Below are 17,284 nucleotides of genomic sequence, written 5' to 3'. Positions count from 1 at the left end.
TGAAGGTTTTCCACTTGCTAATGATTTGGGTTACTTTTTCATGATCCTTTTTCTTTTCTTTTTATTAAATGTTTGTGACACTTGTCTGGAATCACACATGATATTCCAGGCATGTTACAACCACTGATTCTATGCCCAAGTGTCCACGTTGCTATATTAATTTAAACATAGTCAGAAATATTTGTATATAATCAAATAAAGCTTTACATGAATGCACAATTAGCAGCAGGTCATATCTGCTGTTACATTGTTGTTACTAGTGGTATTTTTTTTCTTTTTTTTTTTTTACTTAACTACTGGTACTCCCCATTTCTTCCTCCCCCTCTCCACCAAGATCACCCCTTAACCCTGTCACGTAGGTATACAACCTAGTGTATCTTCTTACATATTTTCTCCATGTTTATACGATTATGTATAAACATATACACACACAAGTCTGTCTGTCTGTCTATGTATCATCCACAGTCAGACTTGTTATTGTCCAAAGTGGGATGATCATGAATGTTTTTCTTCATGCGCTTTTTTTTTTCCCTCAAAAAATCATGGAAATGCTTCAATTGGTAAAATTTCAGTTTTTTTTATGATGGATTACATATTATTCCAGAATGTGAATATAATATAATTTAGCCAAGCCATTTTTCTATTAATTGATATTAAATTTTCACCCCAGTGGTTTGCCTCTGTGAACAATATTGCAGTTAATATTCTTAGAGTTATAGCCTTATGTCTAAATGCCTTTGATTTTATGAGGTAAGTTCCCAGGAATGTTACTTCTAAGGTCAAGGATGTATTCATTTTAGGTTTTAAAAAATGCTGCCTGACTGCTTTCTGAAAAGGACATAAAACTTGACACTTCCACCACCAGGGAAAAGCATATCCTTTTGCAGGCGTTCTCGCTACAGGAGGTCTCTCTGTCTTCAGAAAATGTTTGCGGGTCTAATAAATAGAAAATGCTATTTTATTGTTAGTCTAATTTACATTTTGCTGAGAACGTATCCTTTTATGTTATTTTGCTCTTTCAATTCGCTCGTCTACAAATCACCCGACTAATATCCTTTGCCCATTTGTTCATTTGAGCTTTTTATCTTGTAAATCTGTACGGATTCTTTGTGGAGTGTGTGTGTGTGTGTGTGTGTGTGTGTGTGTGTGTGTTTGCAACTATATAATAGGCATTTTCTGAATGTTTTGTTTGTTTATTAATTTTAAGTTTTTTTGTAAATTAAAATATATGTAAGTGTTTTTATTTTATTATGTATAATTTTCCAGTTTAAGCATGTCTTCCTCACTCCTTGATGGATAGTCTTTTTTTTAAACAGACTTTTATTTTATTTTAATTTACATTTCGTTCTTCAATGCCCTTAAAGTTTCTTGTTTTGTTTTTGTTTTTGTTTTCTAATGTGACAGACTGTGTAGGTTGGCTTATTCTGCAACAATGTCCCAAATCCTGCTGTCTTGGCATTTTTCTGTTTTCAAGGCTAGAAGCTAAGAGTTCATTTCTCAGGCTCCTCTGCAGTTTGGGGGCCACTTGACCTTGGTTGGGCCATAAGCACAAATCCCTGGGAAAGGCATTCTTTTCTGAGTAAAAATGAAAGCCTGTTAAAAACGAATAAAAAACCCATTTTCAAAACCCTTTCTCCCTCTTTCTCGTCTGTAATGTCTTTGGTTTCTGCCGCCATCTTGCAGTGGTGAGAGTGAAAACCACTCAGGGAGGATGGTGGAGCAGAAAGATAGGAAGGAGATGGTGTCCTTGGGCAGCCGCCATGGACCAGATTACACTCCACTAGGCTTAGGTGAAAACACCACCCTCCATGTGTTTAAGCTGCTGAATCATGAGGTTTTTGATACTTAGAACAGAGAGCAGTCCTGACAGACACAGGGCCAGCAGTTTGCTTCCTTCCACGGGTATATGACCCACTGTGCTATGATCTGTCTTTCCCCTTCAGTTAATATGCCGTCTGTGTTAGCTATTAAATTACATTACTGTAAATACTGAGATCTAGTTTTGGATTCTCTATTCTGTTACACTGAGTTGCCTTTCTAGTCCTATGTCATTAGCATGTTGATTTGATTACAGTAATTTTATTTACACACACATTCACACACAGAATACTGTGTATTCCATTGCTTTGGAAATGGCAGTAGTACTTCAGACCTATTCATTCTTCCAAGGAACTTTCAAAGATTTCAGCAAACTAGTTTTCAAGGGTTCAGATCAAGGGACAGTGCTCAGAAGAAGTGAGTTAAAGAACGAAATGGAATGAACGCAGCATTGCTCGTGGTCAGGAAGTTTTCATTTTAGTCCGTACCTGTCAAGTTTTTGACTCTACACATGTTCTTTCAATTTCCTGGTCTCTGATTGACTCATTTATAAACCCAGGGTTGACAGTAGATGCTCCCTGGTGTCCCACGGAGCTCTAACAGTCTATGATGCCTTGAAGCTCCAAACTAGGGCACTTCTCTGTAAATTACATTCTTCCCCCTTACAGCAATGAAAATATCTGTAGTTGGAATCCATTATCTTCAAATAAAATGTTACCTGTATACTTCTGTGCAATCCAAAAAAAAAAAAAATCAAAACACACACATGGACTTCCATTCTCCTCTCATTGTGTGGGAGGGCATTTGGTGATCTTCTGGAAAAGAGGATAAATTGAGTTTGATTTGACTCACCTATGGGCGACTTCATACAGGCCTTCACCTTGGAAGGAGAGAAGAGGCAGACAGCTCGAAAAAGCTGTAATTCTGAGAAGCATTATATTAGAGAAAATTCAGGGTTCGTGCTGGGGTGAGAGTAAACTTCATTCAAGATAGAATCTGCACTGCTCTGTAGATGGTGCGTACCACTTGGCCACTGCTGTTTCTTCTTGTCCCTCATGTTTTCTCATGTCCTTCAGCTGTTTTCTTACACATACAATCAGACTATTTTTGGAGCGTATAAGGATGCGAGAGGTCGAATCATACACCCTCCTAATAATCCTTTTCATCCACAGGAGAACAAATACATACAGATAATAATCTTGTGCATTTTATAGCTCCCATTCTAGGATATCTCAAGGTGTTGACTTTAATATGAAAAATCATTAAAAGTTAAGAGGGGGTACTTTTCCTCCCTCCTTTCCACTAATACCACAAGTTGATTCTGGTTTTCCAGATCGTGTTTCTTCCCTAGGGTTAAGACAAATGGTTTAACCAGGAGATTGAGTCATTTAAAATTTATTTTCTTTTATTTAACTTTAGGTTAGCTCAGAAATTTTGGCCATCCTAATTCATCTTCAAAGTTAATTTTTTTTAAAATGATTAACTAATGACCTCAATTCAATTCATTTGCAAAACCTCCCAGCCTTATAAATATGGATTATAATAATGATTTATAGATAAAGAGCTTTTTGTCTTTCTCTGGAATCTCCTCATGGCTGAAGGAGTGTGAAAGGTCAGGTCTGCTGGGTTCTATCCCTGTCTTTCTCTGTGTCCATCACTTTAATTCCTTAATGTTACCACTTTTCTAGGACAGTATGGTCCAGGATAGATGGCATGCAAAGGGGGAGTACCAGGATACAGACTTGCTTATATTTTGCTCGTCTTATGAGGTTAAAACTACCCCAGACTAATGTTCTTGTTTTCCTTTTCTGAGTCCCGTGAAAGGCAGGAAGAAGGATCTGTAATGCTTTTCCTTTTCTTCCACCAGGAACGTGAGAGTCTGTGGAAGTGCCGGCTATTATGAGACCGTTTGAAAAGGAGGAAGCGGGAAGCTGGAGGTGAGCAAAGTGTAGAGTTTTTGGACATGATGTTTGCTAAACTGCCGCACCGTTGTCACTGATATATCATTTTTAGACAAGATTTATAAAATTGAGTATAATATTATGCAAAGTTAAGGAAATAGTTTAATGGCGCCCGTGGACAGTGGTACTGCTCTGTACCTTCTGGCAGGTGAGAGCATGCTGGATGGATACCACAAAGGTAAGGTCCTGCACTCTTGTTCTTCATTTCATTAATTACTGGTTTAGTGACATTAGACAGGTAATGTGACCTTTCTGTAACTCCTGTTCCTCATCTGTAAAATGAGGTTAAAATGAGACTAACAGAGATGCCTACTTTGTGGAGAGCTTATGAAGGGCGGGTGAGAGTGCACTTACGATATATAGCTGGATGTCTGCACGGAGTTGACAGTCATGAAATGTATTGTCATTAGGGACACGTGTACTTGTCACAGTGACGTGGGAACCAGCACGGTAGAAGCTACTGAGAATCTTTCTCCTTAGCCTTAGTGTCACAGAGCGTCATGGTAAAATGTTGATGGAGTGTTATCGTAAAATGGCATGGTCACTGCAGTAGTGAATTACTCACCCCTCTCTCCTGGAAAACCTACACAAAGTGCTACATCCTTCGAAGCTTTTTGGAAACATTATATACATGGTTTATGTTTAAGAAAAAGGAGGCAGAGACTTAACAGATTTTGCCCAACAACAGAGTTATTAAGTGTGATTCAAATAACAGTCCTGTTAATCAGCACTGCCTGCGATGAGAAGCAGAGGTTTTATTTAATACTTGTTACGTGTATTTTACACTGCCTAGGGGGTGTTGTCTAGGAAGTGTCTTTAATTGTTTACCTTTCCTTGGCATAAACGCATTAATGACACCTAGCATATTTTTTAAATTTTAGAGGCTTAGCAAAATAATTTGTAACTGAATACATGTAGAGAGCACAGCACACGTTTTCTCTTCTCCACTTCCTCCACCAGAGTAATTACTTTTTCAAGTTTGCAGTAGGCTGCTTTTTTTAAATTTATCAATTTCATAGGCATTGATAAATTTCTAGATTTTAATTTATTCTAAGAACAAGATTCCCTATATCTATTAATTATGGAGAAAGGGTTATAAATTATATTGTGGGAATTGGGAGGGTGTTGGGGTGCAGGGAAGAAGTTGTAAGTAATTTGAGACATTTTAAACCATTCTAGTATATTATACTGACAACATAAAAGTACTGAGTAGTAATTTGGGTACTTTAACTGCTTTAGAAATCAATAGTAAGAGAAATCCCTTTAAAAATAACTTGTTTTTTTTTTAAGGCAGCAATTTTACATAATCTACAAAAGCATTGAGTTCATTAATATTCCCATCAAAATCAGTAAACAAATGGCTGTTTATGTATAACTAATTTTTACATCCAGATTGATATCATGTATTATTTACTTCCAGTGAATTTGACTACCTTAAGTCAATTACTTTTCTTTTTTTAGCATCTAAAACATTCATAAGGAAAACTGACATTTGTTCACAAAACATGATCAGGGAAGTCTGTAGTAGTTCTTTGAGATTATTCTCCAAACAGCTGTCACAAATGATCCTGTGAAATGATGGAATACATGAAACAGGAGGAAACAAATTTACTGTTTAGGGGGTAAAAAAAGAACAAATTTCAATGATAGAATCCAAAGTGAGCTTGTCCTCATTACAAATAGGCCAACAGTCAGGGTCCGATTTGGTAAAATATCCTCTGAATGGTCACCTCCTCCATGAAATGTGTTCTGGACGTTCAGTTTGAGTTAATTTTTCCTGTTTTGCCTTTTCACTGCATTGCTGCGTCTCCATTTGTCTCTTGATTCGTTGGCTTTGGATGTTAGTTGTTGACATTTCTGGGACTGTGTCAGCCTGTGAATATCTTGAGGGGAGAGGTGGTGTCTTATTTGACTTTGCTTGCTCTAACTCTCACAATATCTGGCATGTTGAAGGAAATTAATAAAATTAAGCAAGGAAACCAATAGGTCATATTTTAACTGTGCATTTTTTATTTTACTCTAGTCCATCAAATTAATCTAACAAAGTCACCTCAATAAAGCATTTTTAGTTCATTTTCTAATTAAGAGACAAAGAATTATATGATTGATTAAATTAGGATTCTTCCTTGATATTCATCAAATTCAGTTGCTTCTCATGTGGGCTAGAAAGGCTGGCGTCTGCGTCCCAGTGTGAGTAGTAAGGGGTTTACAATTAAGCAATCAAGTGGAATTACCAAAAAATAAGTAAGATGTTCACACACAAGGACAAATTACCTAATGTGAATTCTTGTGTAATAAAGCTTATTGAGAAACAATATTATCAGGACCCTCTCTGAGCAAGACACTGGTGGCAGACAACTGTGTATAAGAAGATGGTAAGGATTTTGTCCTTTTTCTCAAGGAGAAAGGACGAGAGACTGGTGTATGTGCACAGGCCAATGACATAGCTCAGTAAAGGTTGTAATTGCAGTAACTTAAACTGATGAGGAATTGAAGAAAGAGTGAAATGCCTTCATTAATCATACACATTTCTTAAAATCTATAAAAGGTGTGATGAATTGCTACAGGAATATAGAGGAAGCAGCGATGAATCATGCCTGAGCAAGGGAGTCATGGAAAGTTTCTATGAAAAGAAGAAGCTTGCATTAGGGCTTCTCTGGTGACACAGATTTGATCAAGTCAGAGGGGCAGTATTTCAAGCAGAAGAAACCGCAGCAGCAGTGGTGCTGTGATGTGGGTGTGTCTTGAACAAGAACCAGAGATCTGGAGTGACTGGCAGTGAGGGGCGAGAGGTGACTTCCAAGCAGATGTGTAGGATGCTAGGGAGAGGATTATAAAAACACCATTCCGATGCATTGGGATGCACACATTGGGGCTGAGGGAGACAGGAAGCAGGACAAGTGTTAACAACCATTGTCCTGGCGAGAAATTACGGTGAGTGAAATAGACTAGTAGCAGTGAAAAAAAGAGGGAGGAGGAAATGAGAGATTCTAAGAGCATGTTAACCTTTCTAGCTTAAGTGGGAAATAAATTATGATCCTTTATATGCTATTGGGAGCACGGGAGAGGGAAATTTTTTAATGGAGTGGGGATAAAACATTTCAAAGGCAGAGTGTCAAATGCTGCAGTAGGATGAAGACCAAGTATTTATCATTTAGGGTGGTCATAAACACTTTTCATTTTTATGTGAAAGCATAAGCCGACCATTCCCTTTTACAGCACTGTTGTTCCCTTAGTCAGCCTAGAACCATGAAATGATCAGCCGACGTGGAATGGGAACAGAACGTGTGGTTGATCGCTGCACCCTCTGTCAGGTGATCACCTCCTCTTCTCTGCACATCAGCGGCTGGGGACCCAGCTGCTCGTAGCAGCAGCTATTGCCAGGGATCCCACCCCAAGCAGGAGCCAGCAGGAGTCAGTGCTGGGTGGAAGGCGAAGGGAGACGGAACTTGCAGGGGGGGGGGCAAAATATGACCTCTGCCTTCTTAGGGGTTTTTGGTTGGGCTTGAAAATTAAACTGACCTAAGACAGATTCACGGGAGGAAAGCTTACAGACGTACATGTTTTACGTGACACGGGAGCCCTCCCGAGAGAGAAGGCCCAAAAAAATGGTGAAACCTAAAGATTTTAATACTAGGTTGAACAGAGAGGCTACTGTGGGAAAGTAGCTAGAATATACAGGGAGGTGAAAGTAAGGTGAGAATTATTGTAATGTCGACTGAAAAAAATGCACAATCTTGAGAGTTACGTTTTATTTGGTGGACTTCCTGACGGCGTCAAGCCCAGGAGATCGCCTCTCAGACAGCTCTAAGAGACTGCTCCAAAGAGGTAAGGGAGGAGGCAAGATAAATAGGAGGTTTTGCAACAAAGACCAGGGAGTTGGAAAGTCAAAAGGTTACTGTTAAATAAAGAAAACTGGATACCTCAAGTTAAGGAATTTAGCGCTTTTCTATGTAGGGGAAGATGCAAGAGTCTGGGCTCATGGAATTCATTCCTTTGATGTGCACCTAGCTGTCCAGTAGCCTGTGCTTTCCCAGCCTGAGTCTCCTCGGGGGCACAGTTGGGGGTGCCTGCAGTGGCTGAGGGCTTGATGGTAGGCATCCTGTTTCCATCCTGAGTTCCCTTAGGGCTCACCATACAGGCTGCTGCAATGTGATGGCTTGATGTCTGTAACACCCTTTGTTTACTGGTATTGTAGGCAATATTTTTCATTCACAGTAAGAAGAAGGTCTATTTGCACAGAATTCTGTTGGCTTTGTCTCCCCATTTAGGACTGTTCTCTTGGTGCAGGGAGGGCATCTTGAATCTGCTGCTTTTTAAGTACCTTTAGCTCAAAATAATCCTTATGCCAAAGTGGCATATTTTGGGGTAGTAAATTCTTCTGTCCTGCAAACTCACTCAGCAGAGTCACTGCCTATTAAATAAACAAGGAACAACAAACCTAAGAGGGTTTCCCTTTCCCTCTTCTCTGCAGTTCATTAGTTTGTGTTCAGTTAAAGAAGAGAGTTCGATGGTCATGATATATTTTGTTATTTCATTATAAGTCATACATTTGAGATATTTTAAAAGGCAGCTGTTGGGCTGCCATGTTGGAGGTTCTCTCTGTTGGCATGAGGGGGTGGGAAGGGACGGACCCAGTGGAGAATCTCCTGATTCCTTCAACGGGTGGAGTTGGAGGACACCGAGGGCTGCAAATCCCGTCACGTTCCTTTCCCAAGAAACAAACCAAAGATGAACAGAAACAAACGAACAAAAAAGGTAACATGCTTCGTTGGGTTGATGAGCCTGGTCTTTTGTCTTGTTGTAGAGTCAGTAAATTGTGTTTATTGTCTTTTGTAAATAATTATTTAGTGTCATCTAGAATCCCAGGGTTTCTTCCCCGCGTGTATTTTATGTGCTGTGAATGGTCACCCTTGCTTCAACAACCATCCTTCCGCTGACCCCCAGGCGCTAGCCTTTTCATGGTGTTTCTTGGAAAAGTAAAAGGGCATGAACTTTTTTAAACAAATTGTATTTTCCCTTCCTCCTAAGAGCATTTATAAATAGGTGTATTGCTTTGTTCTGAATTATCTTGATCTCCCAATCATGTAAAAGTAGACATTTAATTATGTTTTTTTGTTTCCCCCAGGCCCTGTCAAGTTATTTGTTCTTAGTGATCATAGCAGTATTTCAGCTCACTTTAATTTAGAATGCTAGTGTTCTTAATCCCCCCAAAATCACAGTTCTACTCAGAAAGACACAAAGTATAAAATGGTAAGTCTTGCTATCTCAAAATACAAGAAAATATAACTGTTATAGCCAGTTTCCCTAGAAAAGAGAGCCTGGGGCAAAGCTAAAAGTGATACTACAGCAGTTATGAAGGTGAAACCCAGCCCAGTGGACGAGGAAAAGGAAGTGAGGCCGTGGGAGAGGCGGAGAGCAGGAAGGCTCGGCCACGCTAGGTACCGCTGCATGGCGGGCTGCACAGAGGCACCGCAGCTCAGCAAGGACGTTGCTGGACACAGGGGCTGCTCTGGAGGATGACAAGGAGAAACAGACTGTGGCTTTGGGCATTGATGGAAGGGAGGAAGAAGGGGGAACTTACTCGCCTAGAAAGCTCTCTAATCTTTTGCTTCCCATTAAGTCAGAGTTTGCTTTTTGTGGGAGTTAACTCCCCCAGATTCTGGGATGCATCCTGTGTCTCCTTCTGTACAAAGTCAGAATATCAAGCCCTCTCCTATGACGTGACGTTTCATCCAAATTTGGATGTAGAAGGAAGAGGCAGAAACGCTGGCCATGCAGCAGATTTGGCCTGGCTGCGCTCAGCCAAGTACAGGGCTTGGCAATCCCAGGGTGAGTGACTGACTGGCCCCAGACAGGGGACTGGGGAGACCCCATCAAACTCCGTTTAGCATTTAGCACAGCAGCTCTACAAGGGAGCCAGTGTCGAGGAGGCTGCCGGCACCAGGGGGATCTGAGGAAGTGCCTGAGATTTGTGTCTTGTGAAATAACCTGCATCTTTAAAAATAACAACGAAGCAACACAAAGAGTAAGAGAGATTGATCAGGAATCCTGTCAAATGTAGGTGAATACAAAATACATGATGATTTTAAATCGAGCAGGTTCTTACATGCTCAGGCTCTCACGGGTTAGTTTCACACAAATCAACATTTTGTGCCACGTGACACTTTGCAGTGTCATCTGGACTTTTCTCCTGCATCGGCATTCATGTCACATGCTCTGCACTTAACATAGTGGGGAATTTTGTGCTTCAGGTGAAGCACTGACCACATACTGGGTGAAAAATCACAGCCACAGAAGGAGGTCCAGGACGGCTTCCGGAACTCAGTTGCAGATTTTGCAGGAAGTTGCGTCTGTGATTAATGCTTTTGTATTTTTTCTTATTCCAACTGACAATCAGCTTAATTGAGACCCTGGAGATTCTGTGATGTGTTCATTGAAACCAGATTTTAAATGACTATCAGGGTTGTTGCTAATGGTTGGAAAATGTCCTTCAAACGCAAGGTGGTGTCGTAATTCAAGGACTTGTTCTTTCAAGGACTGTTCATATTAACCAGCAGAGTTCCATGGTGGAAGAAAGAAAGAAAAAAGTCTCACTCACCAAGTAAGATTTTTTCCTCCTCCATCTTACTATTAAAGATGTTGCAGCAAAGTTAACAGATCTGCAAGGAACTCTGGCTTACAAAGAATATGAAAAAGTGGAAAATTATGTTTTCTTCTGACTTCACACCATTAGGATCTTCTGGGGCAGGAAAGCAGAGGACAGTCCCTGATCATTTTGTTATAAAAAGAGTGGGTCTGGCTCCCCTTCTGGCCCCAGTTCATCCCACTGGAGAGAAATAGCAAAATAACATGAAGAACATTGCAGATAAATAATTCTCTGCTACCCATTAGACACAAATTAATGGTAAATTTACTGAAAGTCTGACTTGCCCAACTAAGTTAATTTGGGGACCACCTTTGATTAAAAAAAAATGTTTCCACTTATTGCATGCTTTTCTACGTGTGACACTTTTCTGTTTTCAAAAGTAATTTAAATCTCCCCAACAACCCTAAGAGGGAGGTACTGTTATTACCCTCATTGTGTGAAGAAGGAAACTGGGGTTCACAGGGCGGATGTGTAAAATCTGCCTGGGGTCACACAGGCAGCAAATAAAATAGCAGAGCTGGAATGAGAGTAATCTGGTGCCAGCAATTTCTTCTTAGCTACAAATGATTGTTTCCTCAGTCCTAACACTTTAAATGATGTGTGTGTGTGTGTGTGTGTGTGTGTGTGTGCGCGCGTGTGTGTAATACAAATATGAGTGTATAGGACTTCTTATTTCTCTTATTTACAGAATATTCTACACAATTTTCTAAAGAAGTCTCATTTTTTATCTGCTTTGTCAGAGAGTCAATTAAAATGAGAAAAGAAGTCTGTAGGACCCTGAAATTATCCTTCCCTCAACTCTCATGAGCTTTATATCAAATACACTGAGGACCCTACCTCCTTGTCCTTCATAAATGTTCTCAGGTTTACGAAACTTGAAAAGTGACAGATTGTTTACTAAGTCTAATCATGAACACATCTCCTTTCTTTCTCAAATAGTGAGATGCTACTCCAGCTGCTAGGGAGGTTAATCAGCTCATGACTGAGTGACTGAGGAGGGCTGTAATGCACCCGTAACTGCCTCGTAATGCAAGGTAAATAAGCTGGAAATTATGTGCTGACACTCACAGGGCTGCCAGGAGACAGAAAGCTTCTCTTCCTGGCTCCACTGGATTTTTTTCCTGTAAATTTTTCTGGCCCTTGCCAGGGAATACAAATTTAGAGGGCAGAGGGTCTGAGGGATTCAGAATACCCTGGGATTCTGCCCCCAGAACAACTGCAAGCATTAAAACAAGTAATGCTTCCAACTGAAGATTTAAGATGTGCACAGATTCACAGTAGTTTCAGCTTTGGCTCCTTCCGTGGGGCATTCAGAATCTTCTTTCTGTGCGCACCTAATTTCCAGACCAGCACGAAGGCATCTAGAATCAAACTGTTGACAATACGAGTTATAAGGGTACCGTCTCCCATTGCTTACTTCAGTTGGCTCAGGTTTAAACTCCCTTTTTGACACCATTTTTCTGGCTCCTTTTGTCCTCATCTCCAGCCCGTAGCTGAGGGCTCACGCCCTCCTTCTCTGCAGTGTGTGCGGGGTCCAGCTCCCAGGGTTGCCTAGGCTCACGCACAATCCACAATGGGTTTACTCACTCCCGACACCAGGCTGGGAGGTCCCTGACCATGGGAACTGCCACATCAGATTAACAGCACCCATGCCTGCAGTTCAGCTGACGGTATCGGAATCAAGCTGAGTTTTTCTCCTTTTACATGATTTTTCATTTTTTGTGCTCTTCATCTGTTTTAAAATGCGTTCTAGACTACTTCATAAATGAATGTCAAGCTTACTTGTCTAACTACATTTATTTTTCCCCTCCTTGAAAATTGGAACATTTACTACCTTTAACTTCTACTTGCACTGTTACTCTTCCCGGGCTGTAAATGGTTGCCAGAGGTGGATCTGCACATACCTGCAAGGTATTTTAGTGTCTTGAGGACTAGGTGTTTAGCTCTACAGCTCAGGCTTTTCGTCTGTTCACTGTGGTATCCCCAGGGTCTAGGACAGAGCTTTGCACCCAGTATGTGTTCAGACAATATGCAATATTTGTTGAATTTGAACAGCAGAAAGACAACGGACTTTGGGATTATGTAGATCTGGGTTCAGACTTGAGTTTTTGCCACTTACCCCAGAGTGGTTTTTTTTTTTTAAGTGGTTTAAGGCTTTATTTTTATCTATAAAGACATCTGTTATGCTATTAAGGTGTTCCTGCTCTATGATGTTGTGTATTACTGGGGATTGTGGGGGACACTCCTAAAAACAAGACAAGAAGCCCCAAATGGGGTCGCTTATGCTAAGCCCCCATTACCAAACCAAGACTTAATTATTTTTTCAGCTCTCCTAGAAATGGAATATTAAGCTAGTCATTCAGGAATCGCCTTATCAGCACTAGTTAGGTAATCTGCCTGGTGGACCCCTGCCCTCCCCTGGAGGACAGTGACCTTCCGTAACAATCCACCTTTTTTGCCCAGTACCACTTCTTGTTTCTGCTCCCATCTGCTGATAAAATCTTCCATTTTGTACAGCTCCTCAGAGCTCTTCTCTATTGAAACCATGCCCCATAGAGTTAACAGAAGCCAATAAACTAACAAAATTCTCGAACAACACATAAAAGAACAGCTTGTTAAAACTCCTTTCCTTGTAAGGTGGCTTCCCAGCTTCACGCAGCCCAGTTGTTTTACAGGAACTTGGAGTCAGCTCCTGGCCTGTGTAAGCCAGCTGGGGCTGGTTGGGACCATCAACCCTAAAACCGGGCCTGCACAGACGTCCAAGGAATGACCTGTTAACGTCAGAGGGCCAGAAGACTCCATCCTCAGATCATGCTAAGCCCCTTCATTTTGAATATGCAGAAGCATATGACCCAGATGCGCCTGCACGGATCACGGATTACTTCACTTCCAGTCACCTCTCCCCACACCTAAGTCCACCCTGCTTACCCCATAAATGTCTCAAGCCCCTCGCCTTCAGTGAGATAAATCTGAGAATTGTCCTCTGGTCTCCTCACTCAGCTGCCTTGCGAATAAACTCTTTCTTGGCTGTAAACCTGGGCGTCTCAGTGTTTCGCTTTGCTGCATATCAGGCAACGGAATGGACCTGGTTCCTTAATGCTGTCTGCTAGACTGGACGCGCTGCTCAGTTCCTGCATCGTTGACTGAAGCCAGTAAGGTCTTTAAAGTTTACTCAGTTGAACTTTGTTTCTTTTACAACACGGAGAAGCACTGCTCAGCTCTCTTTTCAGGAAAAGACTCCCTGTTCACCTACCAGGAACATAGTTATCTGAGCGTCTCCAGCCATTCACAGTGTTTAGTGTCTGCTTCAGCTTCCGACCGTGGTCAGCTTTTTGAGGGAAAGCTCCTGGCTAATGATGAGCGAGGAGAGGGTAACAGAGCTTCACCGTTTCTCCTGGTGAGAAACTTCTCTAATAGGCAGTCTCTGCTCCAGAGCTCTGGTTGGGCTGGGGAATCTGTCTAGTGTGCACTGTGGTCTGACGGCTCCTCCGGCCAGAAAACTCCTTCCTTCCCTTCTGCCCCTGAGTAACTCACAGTCACTGGAGCTCTCAGATCACACATCACTCCCTCAGGAGAACCTTCCTGCCTAGGCCCGACTCCCCTTTCAAAAACTCCCACGGCACTTTCTCTTAGTTTAGTTTTATTTTCGCGCGTGTCTGATTAAAGTGTGTTTCCTGCATGCGCCTGTGAGTGCCCTTGTGTGAGTGCCCTTGTGTTTATTTTTGCTCAGCACCGCGTTGCTGTGACCTAGCGCCACGGGTGGTAGTTATTCAAGTAATCAGTCAGCATTTGCTGAGCTGAGGTTGCAGTAAGTATTGTAAGGGAGTTTTACCTGTAACTTCATGCACCAGCTGGTCGTGAAGGATCCGGTGTTTAGAATGAAATATTTCAGCACTTTCACAAGAGCTTGGCTGGTAATGCAAAAGATTCTGTGGAGGGGCGAGGTGATGAATAGAAAGAATTTATTAGGTAGGACGTGAATAGAAGTGAAGGAAAGGTAACGAAGACATGAGAAACTGGAGAGGAAGTACATCTGAGCTTAGTGAGTATCGAATGTGAGAGGCAAAGTGTTTTGTTACTTAAAAAAAAAAAAAAAAGAAATGACAGAGACTCAAGTGAGTGAGAGTGGAGATTTCTTTTTGATGAGTTTTAACCACCTACTGGTTTTTTATTTACCCTGTCATCCTCTGTGGTGCTGAAAATAGCCAGAGAACCAGGGCAGTTTAACACTTGTCCCTTTGCTCAGGGCTACATCCGGCAACTTAATTATTTCTTCAGGGCCCGATAGATATAGTTCAATTTCCTTGCTTAGTGATTTTAATGAAAACAGGTCATCTTAAAGAGATCTTGTACAACTCTTCTAAAAGTTAAGAACAGGGCAGGAAGTACGTTATCTGTTGAGAAAGAATACACAGTTACACGCTTTCTAAAGCAAATGCTCAACAAAAGAAAGAAGAGGGACCTAGAATCTGGGAGACGCCTGTCTAAAGTTTAGTCACACTGAGGGGAACCCTAACCTTGGAGTCATTTAAGAAGTCACCTCTTTTCCTGCTCTTTTAAATTTTTTTTTTTAAATTGAAGCATAGTCAGTTTATAATGTTGTGTCAATTTCTGGTGTACAGCATAGTGTTTCAGTCATATGTGTACATGCATATATTCCTTTTCATATTCTTTTCATTATAGGGTTACTACAAGATATTGAATATAGTTCCCTGTGTTCTACAGTAGAAACTGGTTGTTTATTTATAGTAGTTAGTATCTATAAATCTCAAACTCCCAATTTATCCCTTCCCATCATCCCCTGTCCCCACTGGTAACCATAAATTCGTTTCCTATGTCTGTGAGTCTGTTTCTGTTTTTTAAATAAGTTCATTTGTTATAATTATTATTATTTTTAGATTCCACATGTAAGTAATATATGGTAATTTTCTTTCTCTTCCTGGCTTACTTCACTTAGAATGACGACCTCCAGCTCCATCCATTGTTGCAAATGGCATTATTTTATTATTTTTTATGACTGAGTAGTATTCCATTGTATAAATATACCACAGCTTCTTAATCCAGCCATCTGTCGTTGGACATTTAGGTTGCTTCCATGTCTTGGCTACAGGAGCACCCGAATATATAAAACAAATACTAACAGACATAAAGGGAGAACTTAATGGGACACAATAATAGTAGGAGACTTCAACACCCCACTAACATCACTGGATGACTTTCCAGACAGAATCTCCTGTTCTTGATTTGTCTCCCCCCAACACTCTAGAATGCTCCTTAACATCTCTCCATCCGAGAGTATGGGCTCAGCTGTTGCAAACTAGCAACAGAGAAAGGAAATCATTCTCTTCCTTAGTCCAGTGTTCACTTTCTTTTCTACCTCCAAATTAAACTTTTCGGAGGATGATTCACATAAAAAGTATCTGTCCTTTCTCAGAGAACCTGAAACCTGATCTACCCACGTGAGGTAGTTCCCAGTGACCCAGACAGAAAGATCACTATGGTTCATTTTACATTTCACAAGTCTGGATTATTCAGGCCTCAGTGACAACATTGCAATTAGTCTTCAGGATAAAGCCAAGTGAATTCCTTTTTACATTCTTCTTTCACTATCCATTTTCCCAATCTCCAGTGAGTAATCATCTTGGGTAAGAACCTATTGAGAACAAGAGAAAATACTAAGTCAATATTAAGTCAGTCTAGGCTTGGAAAAACAAATCTACAATTCTCATGCATCACAGTTCTGTCAAAGCTCTTCAATTCATATTATTAAGCTCATTCTAAGCTCTGTATTTGGGTTTCTTCACTGTAAATGAAGGTTCCCTCCAAATAATAAGTAGGTACTTACTTGTATTACTAAAAGGGCTCTCTCAGAACAGAGGATGCGAATTTTGGTTTCCTCCCTGGTAGGCAGAAACTGCTTGAAATCCCCCAATGATAGTTCTTTTCCAGCCCAATAAAAACGTTACTATCCTGCCTATAGCAGGTGCCCTGCTGTAATTAGGTTATGGTGATTGACCAGCATCTGCCCTCTTCCCAGATCCCTCCAGATAACGCCGTTTGTTGATTGCCTACAGCTGCTAAGATTGAATTTGGAATCTATTCTGTATCGAGGAGCATGCTAGTAATTCCGTTAGCATTTAAAATTAATGTTTTCAGGCTGCTAAGAAAATAGAGAGACAACTTTAAATAATGAAGGATATCTCTTTCCCCTGATGTGCAGAAAGAGTTATATTCTCTGGATGGGGCTATAGATCTCCTGTCCAGGTTAATTATTGTTTGTGTGAACTCCCTAAGATAAAAAAAAAAAATGTATCAGGGAGCTGCACTTTGTTTTTCTAGTTCTAGAACCAAGGTTTAGAAAACAGAGAGGAAAAGAAGCTATGGGATGCAAAACCAAGTAGCGCCCTAACAGGATATATACCTCAACTTTCCACAGAATTCTAAGGAGGAAAGTCTTAAAATGCTTGTTTCAGTTGCAGGAGGGTAATACCAGATGTATTCTATGACTGGACATTGATCTTGGTAACACAGAACAAGTGAAAGGAATTATTTTAATTTTAAACAAAATTTTGTTGAGAATCTGAAGCTGATGACAATCATCTCCAAAGTCAAGTAGCCATGAAATTAGGCTGTTTGGTACAGGATGTAACTGCACAAACCGGGGAGCTGGGCCTCATCAGCGGGAACACCGTGCGGTTTCAGTGGTTCTGTTTTCCACGTGTGATGAGTAGGGCTGTTTCTTCCCGTCTGAAGACTGCTGTCAGACCCCAGTGCGGGATGGGCTGGCAGAACCAGTTAATAAGGTAGCAGTGGGAAGGAGGAAAGTGTTCAAGCAGAAGGAACAAAAGTGCAAAGG

General features: G+C 40.9%; 1 long non-coding RNA gene across 2 annotated transcripts in view; it reads left to right on the top strand.

Annotated features, from left to right (window-relative positions):
- The window catches only part of LOC141574246 (uncharacterized), a 335,328-nt gene that overhangs the window by 30,460 nt on the left and 287,584 nt on the right, over positions 1–17,284 (top strand). For both annotated transcript variants that reach the window (XR_012501158.1, XR_012501159.1), the window contains exon 3: positions 3,686–3,755. This is a non-coding gene — a long non-coding RNA (uncharacterized LOC141574246). The remainder of the gene's footprint in view (positions 1–3,685; positions 3,756–17,284) is intronic.

The sequence above is a fragment of the Camelus bactrianus genome, chromosome 20, assembly GCF_048773025.1.
Source record: "Camelus bactrianus isolate YW-2024 breed Bactrian camel chromosome 20, ASM4877302v1, whole genome shotgun sequence".
NCBI classification, from domain to species: Eukaryota; Metazoa; Chordata; class Mammalia; order Artiodactyla; family Camelidae; genus Camelus; species Camelus bactrianus.
Note: the sequence above shows the minus strand (reverse complement) of the source record. Positions and strands in the feature narration are given on the sequence as shown.